The sequence below is a fragment of the Rutidosis leptorrhynchoides genome, chromosome 4 (assembly GCF_046630445.1).
Source record: "Rutidosis leptorrhynchoides isolate AG116_Rl617_1_P2 chromosome 4, CSIRO_AGI_Rlap_v1, whole genome shotgun sequence".
Lineage (NCBI taxonomy): Eukaryota > Viridiplantae > Streptophyta > Magnoliopsida > Asterales > Asteraceae > Rutidosis > Rutidosis leptorrhynchoides.
This window is the reverse complement of record NC_092336.1, coordinates 408,554,492-408,576,129: the sequence shown is the minus strand read 5'-3', so window position 1 is coordinate 408,576,129 and position 21,638 is coordinate 408,554,492.

Here is a 21,638-nt window from a genome sequence, read left to right as displayed (position 1 = left end):
CTCCACATCTTCAATGCAAACATGACTGCTCCCAATTCTAGATCATGCGTCGTATAATTTCGCTCGTGAATCTTCAATTGTCGGGATGCGTATGCAATAACTTTCTTCCGTTGCATAAGAACGCAACCAAAACCTTGTCGCGAAGCGTCACAATATATTTCAAAATCATCGTTCCCTTCTGGTAACGATAAAATAGGCGCCGTAGTTAACTTCTTCTTCAGTAATTGAAATGCACTCTCCTGCTCAGAGGTCCATTCATATTTCTTCCCTTTTTGCGTTAACGCTGTCAACGGCTTAGCTATTCGGGAAAAATCTTGAATAAACCTTCTATAATAACCGGCTAAACCCAAAAATTGGCGTATCTGCGTTGGTGTCTTAGGAGTCTCCCATTTTTCAATGGCTTCAATTTTTGCTGGATCAACCTGAATTCCTTTGCTACTAACAACGTGGCCAAGAAATTGCACTTCTTTCAACCAGAAAGCACATTTAGAAAATTTAGCATATAGCTATTCTTTTCTCAACAACTCTAATATCAACCTTAAATGTTGTTCATGCTCTTGCTCACTCTTGGAATAGATAAGAATATCATCAATGAAAACGATAACAAACTTATCTAAATATGGACTACAAACTCGATTCATGAGGTCCATGAATACAGCTGGCGCATTCGTCAATCCAAACGGCATGACCAAAAATTCGTAATGACCATAACGTGTCCGAAAAGCAGTTTTCGGAATGTCCTCTTCTTTGACACGTAATTGATGATAACCCGATCTTAGGTCGATTTTCGAATAAACACATGATCCTTGCAGTTGATCAAATAAATCATCAATTCTCGGTAGTGAATACCGATTCTTGATTGTTAACTTATTTAATTCACGATAATCTATACACATCCTAAAAGATCCATCTTTCTTCTTAACAAACAAAATTGGAGCTCCCCACGGTGAAGTACTTGGTCGTATGAATCCACGGTCTAGTAATTCTTTTAACTGACTCTGAAGTTTTTTTAACTCGGACGGTGCAAGTCTATATGGAGCACGAGCCACTGGTGCAGCTCCTGGTACTAAATCTATTTGAAATTCCACAGATCTAAATGGAGGTAATCCCGGCAACTCTTCCGGAAAAACTTCAGGAAAATCTCTTGCCACAGGCACGTCGTTGATGCACTTCTCTTTTTCTTTCTTTTCGACTTTATTAACATGTGCTAGAATAGCATAACATCCCTTTTCTAAACACTTCTTGGCTTTCAAACAGCTAATGAGTTTTAGCTTTGAATTACCCTTCTCTCCATAAATCATCACCGACATTTTGTCCTTACCAGGAATGCGAATTGCCTTCTTGGCACACACAACTTCAGCTCCTACTTTGGACATCCAGTCCATGCCGACTATTACATCAAAACTTCCTAATTCTACGGGTATCAAGTCAATTTTAAACGTTTCTCCGGCTAAATTTATTTCACAATCACAACAAATTTTATCGGCTTTAATTAGTTTACCATTAGCTAACTCAATCATGTACTTAGCATCTAGAGGTAATGATGAACAATTCAATTTAGTGTAAAAATTTCTACACACGTAACTTCTATCGGCACCAGTATCAAATATAATAGACGCTGATAAGTTATTAATGGTAAACGTACCCGTAACAAGCTCCGGGTCTTCACGTGCCTCTCTAGCATTAATAACAAATGCTCTCCCACGTGCAGGTCCAACATTCTTCTCTGGATTCGGGCACTGGCTCTTATAGTGACCTTGTTTTCCACACCCAAAACAAGTAACGGTAGCCAAAGCAGTTCTATTTGCATTGGTGGCAGGAGTCTTGGTACCATTTGTATTTGTAACGAGAGCCCTACAATCTTCAGCAAGATGACCCTGTCGATTACACTTGTTGCATACCACACTACAGTAACCAAAATGATGTTTGTGGCATCAGTTACATAAAGGATTTTGTCCTTTGTAACCAAAACCTGAACCACTACCCGCACCTTTCGTGGTTTCTTGTTTCTTAAAAGATTGTTGTTGGTTACCTCGATCATAATTTCCATTCCACTTTCTTTTGTTACCCAATACCTTCACATCAGTATTGGATGATTTCTTATCCAAGATGACCTGATCCATTAGTTCGTTTGCCATGGTTATAGCTTCATGAATTGTCTTAGGTCTCGATGCTGTAACGTTTGCCTTGACCTTTGTGGGCAAACCATCTTTGTACATTTCAATCTTCCGTTCTTCGGTTGGAACCAATTCAGGACATAGCAAAACTAATTCCATGAATCGCTGATTGTAGTTGGTGATTTCAGTACCAACAACCTTCAAGCTTCGTAATTCATCTTCCAACTTCCTAACCTCGTTCCTTGGACAATATTCGTTGATTAACATTGTTTTGAATTCTTCCCATGGGGTATCATAAGCTACATCTCCTCCTACAGCCTTCACATAATTTTTCCACCACGTGAGTGCACTATCTTGTAAAGTGCACGATGCATACTTGGTCATGTCCTTTTCAACACAACCACTGATTTTAAACACAGTCTCCATCTTTTCTATCCACCGGGTTAAACCGATCGGTCCTTTCGTTCCACTGAATGATGAGGGCTTGCAAGCTTGAAACGTCTTGTAAGTGCATCCTACACGAGGATTTGGGTTAACTGCAGCAGCTCTTGCAGCTTCGACCCATAACATTCTGTCATTGACTCGCTGGTTGATGAATTCCTAGACTTCTTGTTCCGTCATTCGATTCAATCGCGCCATTTCCTAATGAAAGAAAATAATTATTCACATGGAATATTATAGATGTAGTGTGTATTTATAGTACATTATAGCTTGTTAATAATATGAACCAGGTATTATTATAAAAGCCTTTTCTTCTTATTAGCGTTTTATAATTATATCTAGGGTAGTACCTACCCGTTAATGTTCATACTTAATAGCTTAGTACAGAACCAATTACTACAATCTAAATAATACTTAACCATGGAAAATTATTGCATTTCATACTTCACTATTTTACATATGCTTATCTTACATCGAACATTAAGCAAACCACTCTAATAATATTATACAAAACATTATATGATCCCATGGTTTAATACGGCAGCGCATCGTTTGGTCTATTTTCTAGGACGTTTAGGTTCAAGGAATGGCCTAACGCTTATCCTAGCTGTCTGCCTATATTTTGGCGGTGGGGCTGAAGAACTGGATGCTGGGATAGCACTAATAGGAATAGCGGGAATAGGGGTGGTAGTGTCTAGTGGAGTTGGTGTCACATCATCCTCACTAAACTCAGGATTTGAATTTTCTAATTCATTAGCCTTTCGTTTCTTTCCTAGTTCGAACTTGTCTTTCGTAATTTCTTGTATTTCTTCCTCGGGTTCACTTTCCTCCTCTGGTTCACTTTCCTCCTCGGGTTCACTTTCTTCCTCGGGTTCACTTTCCGGGTTCTTTATTGTTGGTTCATCCGGAATTTGTGAGTCTTCCCCAAAGATATTATTTTCGTCATCGGATAGGTTAATGACTGAAACACCATCTGAAGATTCTGATTCGGAGTCGCTGAATGTGATAACAAGTTTTGAGCCCGACATCTATCACACAACAACTAACCCATTAGTACTACATAATATTTACATATAAATTTTAACCAACAATGATAAACAATGGTTTTTAAATCAAACCCGGTCAAAGTCCAGACTTACTAATGTATCCTAACGACTTATCAGTTAGACACACTAATGCAAACCTGGTTCGCTAAGACCACCGCTCTGATACCACATGTCATAACCCGTCCTTAAACATAAGAACGTGTTAGATAACGTATGATTTCATAGCGAGGTATTGACCTCTATATGCGACATTTTTAAAAGAACAACTGCATATATTTTACATTACAAACCATAATTCTTATTTTTGATACAAGCTTTAGACAATAAAAAGATGATTATCGTTTAGCGATAATCTTAGACTTACAAACTTTACATATGATGATAACAACATGATTTCTAGCATATTTTACAATACAAATCCTCGGATATGCAGTTTTGTTTTTGACACAAATATGAGTACGCAAGATCCTGCTTAAATTCAACATGTTGCAGCGGAAGCTTCTAATTATTACCTGAGAATAAACATGTTTAAAACGTCAACATAAAGTTGGTGAGATATAGGTTTAATGCCAGCAGTGATATAAATATAGACCACAAGATTTCATATGTAAACATTTTAATAAGAATATTCTAAGTGGTTGAGCACTTGGTAACCATACTTAACATTTAATCACGTCGCATATTCCCTTTATTATGAAATCTTACTACACCGTACCAAGTGTAGTCACGAAACGAAGTACTGTGCAACCGTTGAATACTGGTCGTCCAGTCCGGTTGGGGTTGTCAGGCCCGATAGATCTATCAACAGGATTCGCGTTTACAATACCGCTGTAAATAACAGTTACCAAGCTACAGGGAAGTATGCCAGTGGTACAACTCAACGTAGAATATATTTTTCAGTTACTTGTGTCCATAACGTAAAACATGAAATACATGTATTCTCATCCCGAAATACTTAGAGTTTAAAAGTGGGACTATATACTCAATTTTGTCTTGAAGATATGTAATTTCGACTTGGTCTCCGATTGATATCACGAACCTATCCATATATAATATATCAATACCTTTTCTTTTTAAAACAATCGTCACATATATATACTTATTATACTTTTAATACTTTTAATAATTTCTTAGTCCGTAGTTAGCAGTCCGATGTTAGTAATTCAATTTTAATGGTTCATTTTTAGGTGTTTAATAAACCCCCAATGAAATAAATAAAACCCCCATTGTATATGTATTGGTCGAGATTAATCTTGACCCACGGTACCGGTGTTGTCAAATGACGTGTTGCGTACATAAAGTACCGGTGTTGTCAAATGACGTGTTGCGTACAATCATGGGATCTTACGATTAATCTTCTCGTATTGTTTACGGGTGATCCTGAACCATATAAAATTAAATTATGAGTACATATATATAAAATATCATGTTATTTTAAAAAGATGTGATTTATTTAATTTTCTTCAATTATTTTCGTAGCTAAACTAGTCTTAGATATCCGATCTCATTTTGGTCATAGTTTCTTCGTTACAACTCCGTTTTCGTTGATTCAACTTGCCACTTCCTTGGATCGAGTCCCTCTTTAAGACTATGAACTGTAAATACCTTAGTTTGTATTCGAAATCACAGGTCATAGGTCAAACTTTAGTGAAACTTATGAAGTTAATCATTTTCCATCATGTAAACAACCTTAAATGATTATTTTTCTAAAAATACTTATACTTTGAGTTAAATCATGAAATTTTTATGTATTATCATATTCATAGTAAAAATCATTTTTCCAGAAAATAAATCTCCAATTCAAAGTTTAAGATGGTTTTTAATTATCCAACCCAAAACAGCCCCCGGTTGCACTCCAACGTCGTAAATTCAGTTTTTAAGGTGTTCTTTGAAAAATCAAGTTATACCTTGTTAAATTAGCATATATTTATGAAATATTACAGGTCTTGAAGTATTTTAAAAGTTAAGTTAGAAGGATCTATTTAGTTTGCAAACAAGTTTGAAAACATTCAAACTATGTTCTTGTTGTTAAAATTTTATACCATAAAATAAGATAGCTATACATATATGAATCGAATAAGGTTATGAACAAAGTTACTACCTCAAGTTACTTGGACAAGATTGCTGTAAAAGAGGAGTAAAGACCTAGAACCAAAAGAGTGATGGAATTGGATGAAAGATTGGAAGTAAACTTGTGTTCTTGAAAGGATTCTTGAAGTGTTTTTGTAAGGTTTTTCTTATGGTGTTTAAGTGATGTTTTTATGGCTAGATCTTCATGGATACTAGCTGAATGGTTATGGAGTTTCTTAAGAGTGTGTTTTTGTTAAAGGAAATGTGTAGTAAAATGAAAATGGAATGGAGTATAAATGGTGGTGTAAAAGGTGTATAAGTTTGTAATTTTGTGAAAAAATCTTTTAATCATGTGAAATTGTCATACTAGATAACAAAAGTAGTTACCTTATACATAAGGCATTGAACAAGGGCTGGTTGGTGGTGATTTGATGTGTATATACCAATAGTAAATACGTATAGAAGCTAGGTATGATACGAGTACATGTACTCTAGATATACGTATAGAAATCTTGTGAAAAATGGAATGAGAATTCAAATATAGCTATCTTTTGTGAATATACTTATATTGTTTTATGTATTTAAGTCCTTAAAAGTGATTAAATACATTACTTATACGATATATGTATAAACATTATAGGTCATAAGTATTTATGTCAAATAACGTTACGTATGGTTATCGTTTTGAAAACTTAGGTTAGTAGTTTCAAAATATACTTGTAACTTATTGTTATTAATACAAAATGAGGTATTAAAACATTCTTAGATCATGTTAAATATGTATATGTACATATATATACACAAACATATAATTATCATATGTTATATAGTTCGTGATATCATCGGTCAAACTAGACGGTCAAACGTTGTGTAAAACTCTTTTCGAAGGCATAAGTCTCAACAATTTGGATTGCTTATCATGTTGGTAAGGTTTAATTTATGTAAATATTAATCTTATAAGTATAGAACGATCGAAAAAGTGCGGGTCATTACAGTCAAACCTCTTTGACAAGGAGTTTAGGATAAAATCCGTGGCTAGCTCATTAGATATGTTGAGATTAAGACGGTTTGTGCGATCAATGAGGCTTTTCATCTTGAGGACATAAGATGAAACGGATTGGGTGTCATCCATACGACATGCATGCAGCGCTCGAACCGTTTCGAAGCACTCGACACGAGCTTGTTGAAGGAACATCTCCTTCAATTGAGTGATCATGTCATATGCACTATGATGCTCGAAATCCTTTTGGAGTTCGGGTATCATAGTCCCAAGCATTAGGCAAGCGACTTGCACCGAATCGGCGCAATACTTATCCCAATAAGCCATGCCCTCTACATCTTCCTCTTTCGGTTGGTCGGGAATAGGGTCCTCCAACACATACGCTTTATCCTCAAGTTTGAGGACAATTCTAAGATTACGGAACCAATCCATAAAGTTCGTATGGTTGAGTTTGTCTTTCTCGAGGAGAAACCTTAACGATAGGTTGTTTAGGTTAAGTGGTGCATTTTGCATGTTGTTGTTGTTGGAGGCCATCTACAAAATTTAACAAAGTTCCTTTAAGTATCGATTTTAAATTTAATAAACAATACCCTTTTATATTTTAATTGTTTTATTAAATCTTAGAATCCAACAGTAAATCAAATTTCGGTTAGGTGACCTTTATCCCGTCATTTGATTTTGCTAGGTAGTCATTTATATGACAATTGCAATCCTTTTACAACTTCTAAGTTATGGGATCATGCAATCCTTTTGCATGGCATATTTATCCCATCAACGCCTATTTGTTCCTCATGCTTCGGTGACCCTAAGCTCATGACTCCCAAATCAAGTTGTCCTACTTGTGTAAACTTGTAAATTTAACATGCAAGTGGTTAGGTGACCTTTATCCCACAAGCATGCAAATTTTACCTTAAGCATATTAGTTTGTTCATAACGGTTAGGTGACCTTTATCCCATTATGAGTTCCCTACTATGTTCAAGTGTCCCACAAAAGGATGGTGTTAAACTTGTTTTCCTTGTTCAATAAGGGATTTTAAGTTTTCATAAATTCTAGTTTTAGAAAACATATATGCCATACACCAACATGCATTTAGTGTATGGTTTATTTGAAATCCATTTTCAAGTCTAGTAATTTTAGCCAATTACTTGATATAAACCATTTTATATTTATGATCCTTATCATGTTCTTAATAACCGTTTATTAATGTCCTTTTAGCCGTTTTTAATTTAACCATTTAAATTGACGTTTTGCATGTCGTTAATAATTTAACCAATTAAATTGTAGTTATGCTTGTTGTTAACTTGTGTGATAACTTGTTGTAGTACCATACACAATCCACAATCATACAAGAAATAAAATAACCACGCATGCAAACAAATGTGTTCACAATCAAGCCGATTTGGTAGACATTTGTTTAGCCGAAAACAAATGTCACCGGTTAAGGGTTATAGCACTAAGTAGGAGATTTCAAAATCTCCCACTTAATCTTGCATCCAAATGCATCTTCCAAGTCTTCATCTTGTATCTTCATTTTTACAAAAAATATATCCTAATACATTTTTCTAGAAAATGAAAATACAACCTAATCTATTTTACATACCAAATATAAAATAAATTACATAACCAAATGAATAAATATTACAAACCAATTGAATGAATTAATATTACATACCAAATGAATATTACAAATCAATCAAACATTCAACCGTAACATGCATTCAACACAAGGTCAAGGCTATGATTGTGAACATGAACATGCAACCAAATAAGACCAAATGAAAAGGCCCAAAACCCACTTTTGGAACCCAAACAATTCGGCCTAACACATAGACCCACCCAAACCCGTTGATTTTTGCAATCTACATTCATGCATGTTCATAGATTGCAAATATAGTGGGTTTAAAACAACATTTTGAAGCATATTTCAACAACTTCGGCTCTTGATACCATTGTTGGGATTTAACAAGTTACAAAAGGCTTAAAACATTTTAAGAATCATAATAAACGGAAAGCGTGTAGTTACCAATTAAACTTGTTAATCTTTAAACTAATTTTAAAGTTAAATCCCAATAGGATCAAGTTGTGAAATCATGCTTACAAATTAACAAGAAAGGAAGTGATTTATACCTCCTCAAAACCAAGTTTGAGGGCTGCTCAAAAGTGCAGAAAGTTGATGAAGATGAAGGCAAAATAGCCTCCAACTTGAAGCTTCAAGTGTGTTAAACTCCAAGCCTTTGATGATCCAACACCACCCTTGATTGTGACTAGACTCTAGAACCTTAATCACCTTGTTAAAGTAGTTTGAAACCCACTTCTATCTGCTGGAAATTTCGGCCAGCAGCAACAATGAAAGATGATGGTGAATGCTAGCTTCTAATGGTGAAACCTCAAGGGATTATACCCCAAGCTTAACACCAACACCTAGTACTTTCATTAGGATTTAATTAGACACTTGATTTGAGCTTACACAACAAGTTTGGAACCCACCTTTGAGTCCACAAAGGCCTACAGCCAAAACAGCAGCAGCAAAAAAAAAAACTGGTGCAGTTTTCTTGAAGTTATTCATGTATATGCATGTGTATACCTTTTATTTGAGTCAAGGAATAACTTGGTAAAACCACAAGCATGCTCCTTGGAAATGTGTCTTTGAAAGTAACAATAAAATAAGTCATGGGTGAGTCTTGGGCTCTCCAAACCGTCACCCTCATGGGTGTTTCAAAAAAAATGTTTTTCTTATCATATAACATTATTTGTTATAAACAATCCCATGTACTTGTTACTTGCATAATTTTATAGATCCTTTTATAAAATATAACACATTTTAATTATTTAAACCCATAAATAATTATATATATAAATTATCCAAATAATTTATCTCAAGTAATAATATTTTAGAAAACCGATTTTCTGAAATCCAAGTGTCGCGTATTTATTTAATGAACCAATCGATAAGATAAACACATATAAGGTGTCGGTAAGCTTGTTATAGGGTATGACCCGACTTGGATCATAACATGTTAGCCACATTAATTTAATATGTCTCTCGGGCATACGAAATACCTTCATAAGTTTTATGTCATAATTATATCTTTATATAGAAAATCTTCATTTGATATATTAATAGTAATAATAATGATAATGATAAAAATAATACTAATTATGATAAAAATTATGATAATAATAATGATAATTTTAATATTAATGATAAAGATAGTACTAATAATAAAAATTGTTTGTAATGATAATACTAATAACGTTTAATGATAATACTAATAATTATGATATAATTTTGTTAATAATAATAAATAATCTAACAATACTAACAATAATAATAATAATAATAATAATAATATTAATAATAATAATATTAATAATAATAATAATAATAATAATAATAATAATAATAATAATAATAATAAAAATAATAATAATAAAAATAATAATAATGAGTAATAAGTAAACTACCTCAATGAAGTAGCCCTTAAAAGAAAAATGCCCAAGTCCGGGTTTGAACCCGCGACGTCCCGCTAACCCGATAACAACCTAAATGTCTTCGGTTCATCAACATAAATCATAACCTCACGATCATCAATAATGATTATCAATATCTTAATCGTCTTCGTGTCCATATATTCTTATCATCACCCTTCGAATTACTATATCAACATTATAATCATCTTAACCTTATTTAACATCGTCGTCATTGCGAAATCATTCTATTATTACCATCATCACTATCATCATCTTAAATCATATAACATCATCATAATTGTTCAGCCCAATAGAAAACATAGATTGGATCTTGGCCCAACAGCACAAGGAGGTATACGGCCCAAAACATGGCAGTCCAATTATGTCCTAGCCCAAGTAACCATTTAATCTAGTCCAGAACAATTAATTCTATTCTTATGTTATTGAGTCTGTGATACAGCTTGATCAAACAGGAAACATCAGCAACTGAAGCAGTAAATCACAACTCCATCCATGGTTATACCGGTTTAAAACAGAAAAGAAACTGCAACAGCAGTTTCGTTTGAGTCATACGCATAGCAGCAGTCTGGGTGTTCATATGGTGAGTCTAGTTTGAAAAGATAATAGCACAGTAGTAGTGAATGAATTAGAAACGGAATAATAAATGTTGCAGGTGGGTTGTAAATGGGTGGTGTTCTTGTGTGGGTTTGTGGGTTTCAACAGAAAAAGGAAACAGATATCTCGAGCAGTAGCCCAACAGCTCAATCCATTAACAATCCACAAAACAAAACGCCCCAATAACTAAATCAATCAAGTTCATTTAAGTTATTTTGTGTCTCGTGAATTATCAAACAGCTGGAAAGTTAACTTTTTTTTTTATGTGGGGTTCAACCTTTACAAGAAACTTTAACAACATACATAATGTTATCTCATGGTCATCGATAACCATCTCCTCTATCATAAGAGACAGCTCACCAGAATTAAAATAATGTTACTTTATACGAATAATTATATAATTAAGTCGGATCATAAGATGTTGCACCATCATCATAATCAATACTTTCGTTTTAACAGGAATGTAAGCAATAATATAGCTGTAGTAGAATAGTGTGACGGTGAAGTTTGTTGTGGTTTTGAATAAGGTATGGAATATAATCATTAGCAGCTGTAGGCATTCCATTTGTGATTTGTTTCCTGTTAATTTGTAAAGAAAAGGTTGTAGATTCATGGCGATGAAAACAGCAAGCAGTGTAATGGAACCAATGGTGATGGTGTCGGGTGTGATAGGTGGTGGCGTATGGTTGTTTTGCGTGTGGTTCTAGAGTAGAGAGAGAGAGTGAAAGAGAGAGAGAGATTGAGGTTTGAATAAATAGAAATAAAAGAAAGAAGAACACACCGTAGGTATGTTGATGGTGATGCTATGGTGGAACCATGGTGTTGTAGTGTCAGAAGGTGGTGATCAAGCAAAGATAAAGTGATGGTTATTCTCGATCATCACTAGAACCCGAATAACAGTTGTAATAAATAATGATGGTTCATGGTTGGTGGCTTATGAAGATGGTCGTGGTTGAATGGTTGCAACGATGGTTGGTGTTAGGGTGGTGTTGTCCGTAGATGGTGGGTTTGTAATGGTGACCGATGGTGTTGTTCGAAAAGTAAAAGGAGAAGGGAAGTAGAAGCTCAAGTGGATTTGATCGAGTAGAAATAGAGGACCAGAGTAATAGTTTGAGTTGTAATATGTAGAAACAAACATTAGTTCATGATCATGGTGGTTTTAATATGATGGTTGAGGTGATTGCTTTGTCGACGGAAATAGAAGTGGGTTTTGGTGATCGATGGAACTAGAACCCAAAGAAACCGATTTATAGCAAGAGGAAGATGATGGTGTTGGTTTTATATCATTCAATGTATCTTATGTATATGTATATATATTATATAATTCGATTCATTTGAGATTCAGTGTAGTGAAAGAAACAAAAAAAATACAAAAATCAATTACAGTAATCATCAATTTACAATACTAATCAATCATGAAAAGGAAACAGAAATTTTAAAAACATAATTTAAAATCAAATGAATTTAAAACATGCAATTAGTTAGCCGTCTCCTATTACGGACTAAATTTCGTACTTCGTCGTTAATCAGTGACGGATAAAAGTCTTCAGAAAAATTCCAAAGTTTTATACTAAGTTTCTTTAATTATTTTAGTCATTATGGTAAAAAGAAAATTGGTCATTAATTGTTTTAAAATTACTAAATAAAAATTAAAACAACTGACCACGCTCGATCCCGAGTAAAATATAGAAAGTTCTAAAATTTAACAAATAGCTCCTAAATACATTTTTAATAAGCCTATAATTTATATAAGTCATTTTTGAATCACCGTTTATTTTAAATCATATAAGTTCGAATTAAACTTCTCTAAATAATAATCGAAACATCCAAAGAGTATTACAATCATTAAATAATTATATTTAATATACTCTATACATATATTTATTTTTATTTTTATATGTATACACATTTATTTACAAATAATGGTTCGTGAATCGTCGAGACTAGTCGAAGGTCAATTGAATATATGAAACAGTACAAAATTTTTGAGATTCAACATTACAGACTTTGCTTATCGTGTCGAAATTATATAAAGATTAAGTTTAAATTTGGTCAAAATTTTCCGGGTCGTCACACTTTTAGTAGAAATGGTAAAAATAATCATACTAATACTGATAACAATAATAAGTATAGTAATTTTACTACTAATGATAATAGTGATAATAATTATAAATATGATATTAATACTAATTTTAATGATAATAATAATAATAATCATTTTTGTAACTATAATCCTAATAATGATAAATGTTAATTAATACGTGTGTTAGTAATAATAATAATAATAATAATACTTATAACACTAATAGCAATACTAATAATAATAATCATAATAATAATAAAAATAAAAGTAAAAATGTATACCCTTCAAAAGCTTTTTCAAAAAAAATCGCCCCGGACCGGGGTCGAACCCGCGACCTCCCGCTTATTCATAAACACTAAACACCACTTCTCTATCCGTGTTTTTCTGAAATTATATTACACTTTTATCTATTTAACCCGTCTTCCTGTTTCTCCTTCTTCTCCAAATCTTAAACGACTAAGGTATTAATCATCATCGTCAACATGATCATAATCCTAACTATCACGTCTATCATCATAATTATTATTATCGCAGCTTGATATCATCGTATATAACTCAAAAAAATTACGCTCACTAATCATCATCTATCGTTGTTATTCTATGTATTATTGGATCTACTCATTACGCCACCCCTCCTAATTATTAACCCATCTTCTTCTTCTCGATTACCCTACATTCATCAATATCATAATGCTTTATGGTTTCATTTTTTTGGTTTGTGTAATTCGATTAAACAGGAATAATCACACATATGACAGCTGAAATCATCGATAGAATTGGGTTTGCAGGCCCGTTTGTTTCTTCTACTGTTACATGCCCAATCAGAATATCATGACATGCAGTCCAAAAATACTCCTTGACTCAGGTTTTTTTTTTTAAATTATATCAGTCCATTAACCTTGTAAAGGGTTTCGGTACCTTGTATTTAATAAATGTATTCACGAAAAGTAGCACCCATGATCGACTGGTCCCTCATCCATCAATGTATCCTGTTTCCTTTTTCGTTAAACAAGCAAGTGGGTAATTGATTAATGGGTGTCAGTGTGTAAAGAGATAAATAAAGAAGTCAAAAGTGTGAGTGGGAAAACAGAAAGTGTTTTAATTGATGACACATCCATATTCACCTTCACTTCATGTATTCCTCATCAAAATCATTCACAGAATCAAGAATAATAAAGTATAGCTGTAGCGGTTTAATTGAAGATGTGACAAATGATTTTAAATGTTGGTGATGAGGTGAGTTTCGGTAATGGTATTTGGTTTTATTTGGCCTGAACTGAAACAGATAGCAGTGACTTGGTGATCAATCGAGTAGTAGAAAGAAGGGAAAAAACAAAGGTGAAAGGAGATGGTTTTCGCTTGAGCTAAGGAGTGAGAAAGTAGTGGTTCAAGGCGGTGGGTTTTGAATTTAAACCGAAAAGTGGTGGTTATGGGTATTCTTAAATGGTGGTAGATGTTTAAAGGTCAAAGGTGGTTGCAGTTGTGCAACTGAAAAACGAAAACAGTAGCAGGAGAAGATGTTTCATGATGGTGAAGTGATTGTACATGTTGATGGCCGATGATGGTTCTAGGGTGGTTGTAAACTGAAGAAAAAAAATGATGGTTCAATGGGATCCAAAATTCAAAGGAGTTCATCAATTATAAAAGAATAATCGTTATGTAGAGAATGGGTGTCGACAGATAGAATCAATCCATGAAGAAAAAGATAAAAGAAGAAAGGAACTGCAAGCTAAATTTGGAATTGTTGAATCTGATTTGTACGAATTGAATATGATGTTTAACTATGTAGTAGACAGAAACAAAAATCAAACTCAGTTTGATTGTGATGCAGAATAGAAATTGGATCTTATGATTAAATACGTATTTACCTATTTTTGTATATGTATTTATATATAAATCTGTATTATGTATATGTATATGTATATGTATTTATATATATTTGTATTTATATATCTAGTTTATATATATATATATATATATATATATATATATATATATATATATATATATATATATATATATATATATATATATATATATCTAATTCTTCCATTTTGATATTTAACAATTATAAATATATTAATACTACTAATAATTAATAATACTAATATTAATATCAATAATGAGAGTAATACTAATAATATTGATGTATCAATTTATACTTATTAAATCTCATTTTTTTATATATTATGAATTAAATTACTGATATTAATAATATTGATATTAATGTTAATAATAAAAGTAATATCCATTAATATAATAACTACATTTTAACTTGTATATACATTTAATATGTTAACATTTCCTATTATTAATTTAGTAATATTCATATAACATATTCGAATATTTCATTCAATATACATAGTGTATTAATTGTGTACAAAATCATATATATATATATATATATATATATGTATATATATATATATATATATATATATATATACATAGATCCATTTTAATAATAGTTTAATTGTTTTTGTATCGTAGTTTACATATTTGATTCTAATATTTCAATTATATTTTATTATTTATATATATATATATATATATATATATATATATATATATATATATATATATATATATATATATATATATATATATATATATATATATATATATATATATATATATATTTACATATATATTTATCTACACACCATTGTTCGTGAATCGTCGGGCACAGTCAGAGGTTAAATGAATTCATGCAAACAGTTCAAAAACTTTGAGACTCAACTTTACAGACTTTGCTTATCTTGTTGAAATCATTTAGAGATAAAGTTTAAATTTAATCGGAAATTTTCGGGTCGTCACAGTACCTACCCGTTAAAGAAATTCCGTCCCCGAAATTTGATAGAGATCATCATGGTTGACAATAAGTATGTTTTCATGATGAATATAAGTTGATAAATAGAGTTTTATTACCATAGAGTAATATAGATAAAACAATTTTGATTACTCAAAGAGTACGAGTGAAGCTATCACAAAAGAGTGAAAAGTTTCGTCTTAACTTTTGACATAGTCATGGTTTCGGGATTCAAGGGATTTAAAAGAAAGTCATCGAAATCTATATAAGATTTGATTATTCGGTAATTAAGGAAATTAGAATCTTATTTAATTAAATGCGATGATCTATCTTGATTGCTCTGTCTAATATATCACTATAAATCCACCCTCTTCATTTCCTTTATATTTTGGAGTTCCATTCTTTTGGTTTCTCTTCCCGACTTTAAATCAAGCGAATAATGATCCAGAATTTGTAGGTATAAAATTTTGAATGAACATGACTATCGTTCTAAGAGAGAAACTGTAATAGCACGATCTTGATTAGTTAAATTACCAGAGTTCAAGAGAAAAGTTAGAACTTATCAAGAAATTATGTTCTTGATTTGTTTATATATTAGATAGAATGTAAAAGTCGTATAACATGGCACCACCTGTGAATCATCACGTTCCATTTTAGAAACTCAGCATGGATTACTGTAATATAATCACATTGATCAAGTGTCATTATATTATACTAACTCATGCTTCAGTTCCCAACACTATTTCAATAACATTCAAATTTTAAATTCGAATTTTTCAGAATTTTAGAAACTAAGATAGTTTCCTTTCTGATGTAACACTGATATCGCGAAGAGATAAATGATTTCAGATAAGAATAGTTATGAAAATACCTTTAGAAATATAGAGGATATTTATAATGAAAGATACGATGATATCCTAGAATTTCAGAATCATAGTGTGATGATGAAATTCATTCACAATGATTTAGAGTAATTAAAGAGTAGGGTATTCGCTAGAGATTTCATCAGAAACAGAATCATCAGGATTATTTAAATACAGAGTTTGTTCCTTGTATTTGTCCTGGCTCTCCTTTATGATTTGCTCCATCCGTTTTTAAGTATCAAAATTTTTGAGCTTTTTCAACACTCCATTCTTTATTATCAAACTTTTGACTGTTAAGGCAGTCTTCAGTTTTTGCTGCTTCATCAGCTTTTTCAGAACTCGGAGATTTGATTCGTAAGTTAGAGTGCTTTTCAGGAATTCAGAGATTCTGAATTGAAATTTATCAGTCCAGAAGATATACGTTAAATATATAACTGTTGATGTAACGACCCTGGTTTTTCCATCCTTAATTAATAATGTTTATTATTAATACTTGAGATTTAAACGAATGTATGTTATTACATTTACATGTTGCCATGATTAACCGTACATGACTTTTAAGTGCCCGAAACGTCTTTGTGACACACGAAACTTCACGAATAATATTTTTAGATATTATTTGCATTCATGATTAAGTTTATTAATCATTTTAATTAACTATGGCTATTAGTTAATTACTTGGGCTTTAATTGGACTTATTTGTTAATTATTGGAACTTGGGCTTGTTTAAAGTTAATGGACTCATGTATAAAGACTTATAAGCCCACCCTACTTCTTAAATGAACTAATTAGCCCACTAATTGTTGTAAGTAGTCCATTTATGTGTAACTAGTTTGATTAAGGAAGATTGGAATCTAGTTACTTGCCATTCCCATGTAAACACACCCATTAACCAACTTTTGTAAGGCTTTACATGTAAGTGACCATTAAACATTTCCTTTCCCTTGACCCTTGCCTTGGCCGTTGGTTTTGGTGGTCTTCAAGAGATTCAAAAATCTTTTTTTTACTTACTTACTCACTAGTATTCCTCATTTTACTCTCATTTCAAAACACACACAAGACTTGCTTTCATTTTCTCTCTTTTCTCTCTAGTTTTTGGTAAGAAACTTGAACATTCTTTCTCTCTTTTCTCTCTTGTCAAAACCGAAACTTGAACATTCATCATCATCATTCTTTTGTTTACTTGTTACTTGTCTTTGATTACTTTGTTACTTACTTGTTGTTAGTTATTTACTTACATGTTGCAAGAATAAACTTTCTAGTTTGATTCTTCTTTTTTCTTGTTTTACAAGAACAACAAGAACATAAACTTACTAGTTATGTTCTACATACACTTTCTTAAAAGATTGCAAGTTCATGTGTTGATTAAAATCATACTTGTAGTTCTTGAAGTAAACTTAAAGTTTACTTTACTTAAAGATCAAACTTTGGTTGAATCTTTAAAAGTATGAACAACCATGAACCTTTTACTTATCTACTTAGTTTATCTCTTATTATTATGCACTTTAAATTCTTGTTTGTTGGTTTGTTGATCTTATACTTCTTGAACTTAAAGATAACTTATAAGTTTCAAGAACATAGAAGTATAACTCTTTAGTTATAACTTCAAATACTTATGAAAGATCTAATTTATATAGCTTATGGTCTTCTTATTTTTGTCATGAACAAGAGCTTTAAAGCTTACTTACACTTTACTAGTTGATAATCGAAGTTTTGTAACTTATGGTTTCACTAAAGTAAAGATTCAAGTGTTAGTACTTATGATATAACTTAATAACTTTAGATCAAGACTTTTGAGTCATGGATCTTCAAGATCAAACTAAGAACTATGTTCTACTACTTATGATCTTGATTAGTTAGTTATTTTCAAGTTTGTAGTTCAATATTACCTTTATATTTCATGTAAGTGTCAAACCTAAGACTTTGATGTAACTTTAGTTCATCAAACTACATACAACTCTTAAGTGAGTTGTGCTTCATGTCTTAGACTTGCACAAGGGTTATGATGGTCAAAACTTGGTAAAGATGATGTGAACACATCAATGAGTTGTACACTTGGAGCTATATGCATCAAGGATGAGAACCATGATGAACATCAAGCACCAAGACCACCGGAACCCACTTTTAACCTTCTGTTTTCTGTAACATACCAGTAGACCTGGGCTATTGTGATTATGATTTTCAAATAGCTCGTTTCGAGTAGATAATTTTTAGTTTAAGGCTCGTCTTCATCCGAGTTACGGTTTAGGATTTATGGCCCTCCGATCGTCACTATGTCCTTTTAACGTTGTGCTGAAATTTCTGACCTACTCGCACTTTGACCGTCGCCACGGTCAAACTAAGACGAGTTTGCTTCTGAAAATTTTACCACAACTAGGGGACTCATATACTGAGTCATGGCCACTGGTCTCACCTCTGTTCGGTTTGTGTAGAGGCCGTGGTGACTGATCCAAGTCAGCCTTTGTTTTAAACTACTTTCATCAACGAAACTTACTTGTTACCTTTTGTTTGATGATGAATGATGATGACCTTTATAACCTTAATTACATACATATAAACCTTTTGAGACGATTTACTGACCTAGTACTATTTGACTTAGGTTGAGGACTTTCGGACCGATTACTTGCACACCTTTCCCGACTCAACTTAACCGCTACTTATCATTGTGAGTTATAGCATTCCCTTTTTACTTTAACTTATTTTGGGAACTGAGAATACATGCGGATTTTATGTTTTACATACTAGGCACGAGTACCTAAACTTTATATATGTGTGGGTTATATAATGGCAGAAACATTCCCTTTAGCTCGGTAACGTTTAATCATTGGTTTATGAACCGGTGAACGCGAATCTTAGATATGGATCCATAGGGTTTGACATCCCCACTCGGGCTAGTCGCGCTAGCAGTCAACGAGTGTTTAATACTTCGTAAACATACGCACTCGCCAAGTATACTTTCAGGGGGTATTATTATTTAAACGTTAAGTTAGTTACCGAGTGCCCACGGTTGAGCATATACTTAAACATACGGATTTGGATTACTGGTTTAAACGCTTGTTGAAGCACTGAAATCTCGTGGCCTACTTACATTACTGTTATACTTAAACTATAGCTCACCAACCTTTGTGTTGACATTTTAAGCATGTATTTCTCAGGTGCTTGAGGTTGCTTCCGCTGTGTACTAGTTATGCTGTAGACACCCGCTGCTTAGAGTTGTCACCGCATGCACTACTTTATCTTGCATTCAAACATTGCTACTTTTGAACTATGAATTGTAACGACCATTTGGAGTCACGTACACTTATTATTTGCTTCTACTTAGCGAAGCATGCTTTTGGATTGTAAAACTTTTGGCGTTAGTTATGACGTCACCTTTTATTAATGAATGCAAACTCTTTTTGAAATCGCATATAGTACTTAACCTTGTAATGATCCTATTGTTGATGGTCCGTACATGTTGATTTAGTACGGGGCGTCAAATTTGGTATCAGAGCATTGGTTGTAGGGAATTAGGTTGAATTAGTGAGTCTAAGACCGACCCGAGTAGGATTCACTAATAGGACTAATATACAACTTGCTAGTTTACTTGTTTCCGCTGAACTTACTGCATGTTGCTGCCTACTTTTACTGCTATATACTGTATGATATTACTTGCTTCCGCTACTGCATGCTATTATCTACCTTCGATTGCATGCTACTGTGTTATATTACTGCATGTTACCGTTTACTACTACTGCATGCCACCGCGTACTTCTACTGCTGTATGAACTTACTGCATGCTACCATTTCCTTTTACTGCTATATAAACTCGCTATATGCTTTTGTTTACTCTCGCTACTGCATGCTGCTATCTGCTTTTAGCATGTTACTTCGGTATGACACTGTTACTATTGCCATGCTACGTGCTGTTGTAAACAATCTAGCCTGCTGTAGTTGTTATGCCTGATTACGCGCTTGCTACATGTCTATTATTCGCTATACCGACGTGGACAACTTATCCTTCCCAGTTCAGATGTTTACCTGAACTACTTTCTTGCTCGTCTAACCCTAAGAACTAGTAGTGTAATCCACCTGTTACTACTGCTCTACCGTTCCAGAGATCGAAACATTACTTCACGCAATCTAGAAGATTGTTCAGTTGACACATACCCTGTACGCTTTCATGACCGTCACTCATCTCTTTCATTCTTCACCACTACTCGATGACCTAACGACACTTCTATATTTAGGCCTTGGAGAAGTCGGGAAGACATCTCCTTTCACAAACTCATAGTATCTTCCACTGATGTTCAGCCATACCCAAGGACTTGGGAGTTGCCTCAAGACATATCGTATTACTACTTGCTACACGAATAACTCGACACGAGACCCAGATTGAATTTCTAGAAAGGAACCTAATGACATTACCTGAACCCGAACATTTTGAAGAAACTTCGGGACACTTAGGCATTAATACATGATCTACGGAACCTACGCACCCACATCGAGAAACTGTGAGATTAGTTATGTCGATTCTGTTTTGAGACAACACAGATAAAGCACCGTTAGATGAAATTGAGTAGAACTTGAAGTGATCACGTTACATTGACCATGTGTAGTGATATTGGAATGAACGTACGATTTAGTGTAATATAATGACGCCAGGCCAGCGTGATTATATTGAAGTAAATCATGCAGAAGTTCCAATGTTACTACATGAGGAATATAGGGTGATCCAGGGAAATTTTTGGCAGGGATCACTTGAGCATACGCATTATAGTCTGTTAAAGGTAGGGAAGGAATAACCACGTAGCCCAGATATTATACAAAAGGGGCTTTGATTGCAGAATTGATAACCCAAAAATTTGTTATAAGTGTCGACACCCTGGACATTTAAGGAAAAAGTTCTCAAATAGGAAAAACCTTGTACTGACTTGCGGTAGAGCAATCGTTATCTCAGTTATGGAAACTCGCATGGATCCTAATTTTAGTTAGGGTACGTTTCATCACAACGTGTTATTGTCTCAAGGTTGTTTAATACTGGAGCGATAGAAACCATATATCTAAGAACCTTAGTGTTATGACTAATAAGCCAATAACAACCATAAGGGTTAAGTATTCTATAGGACAAGCAATTGGTAAG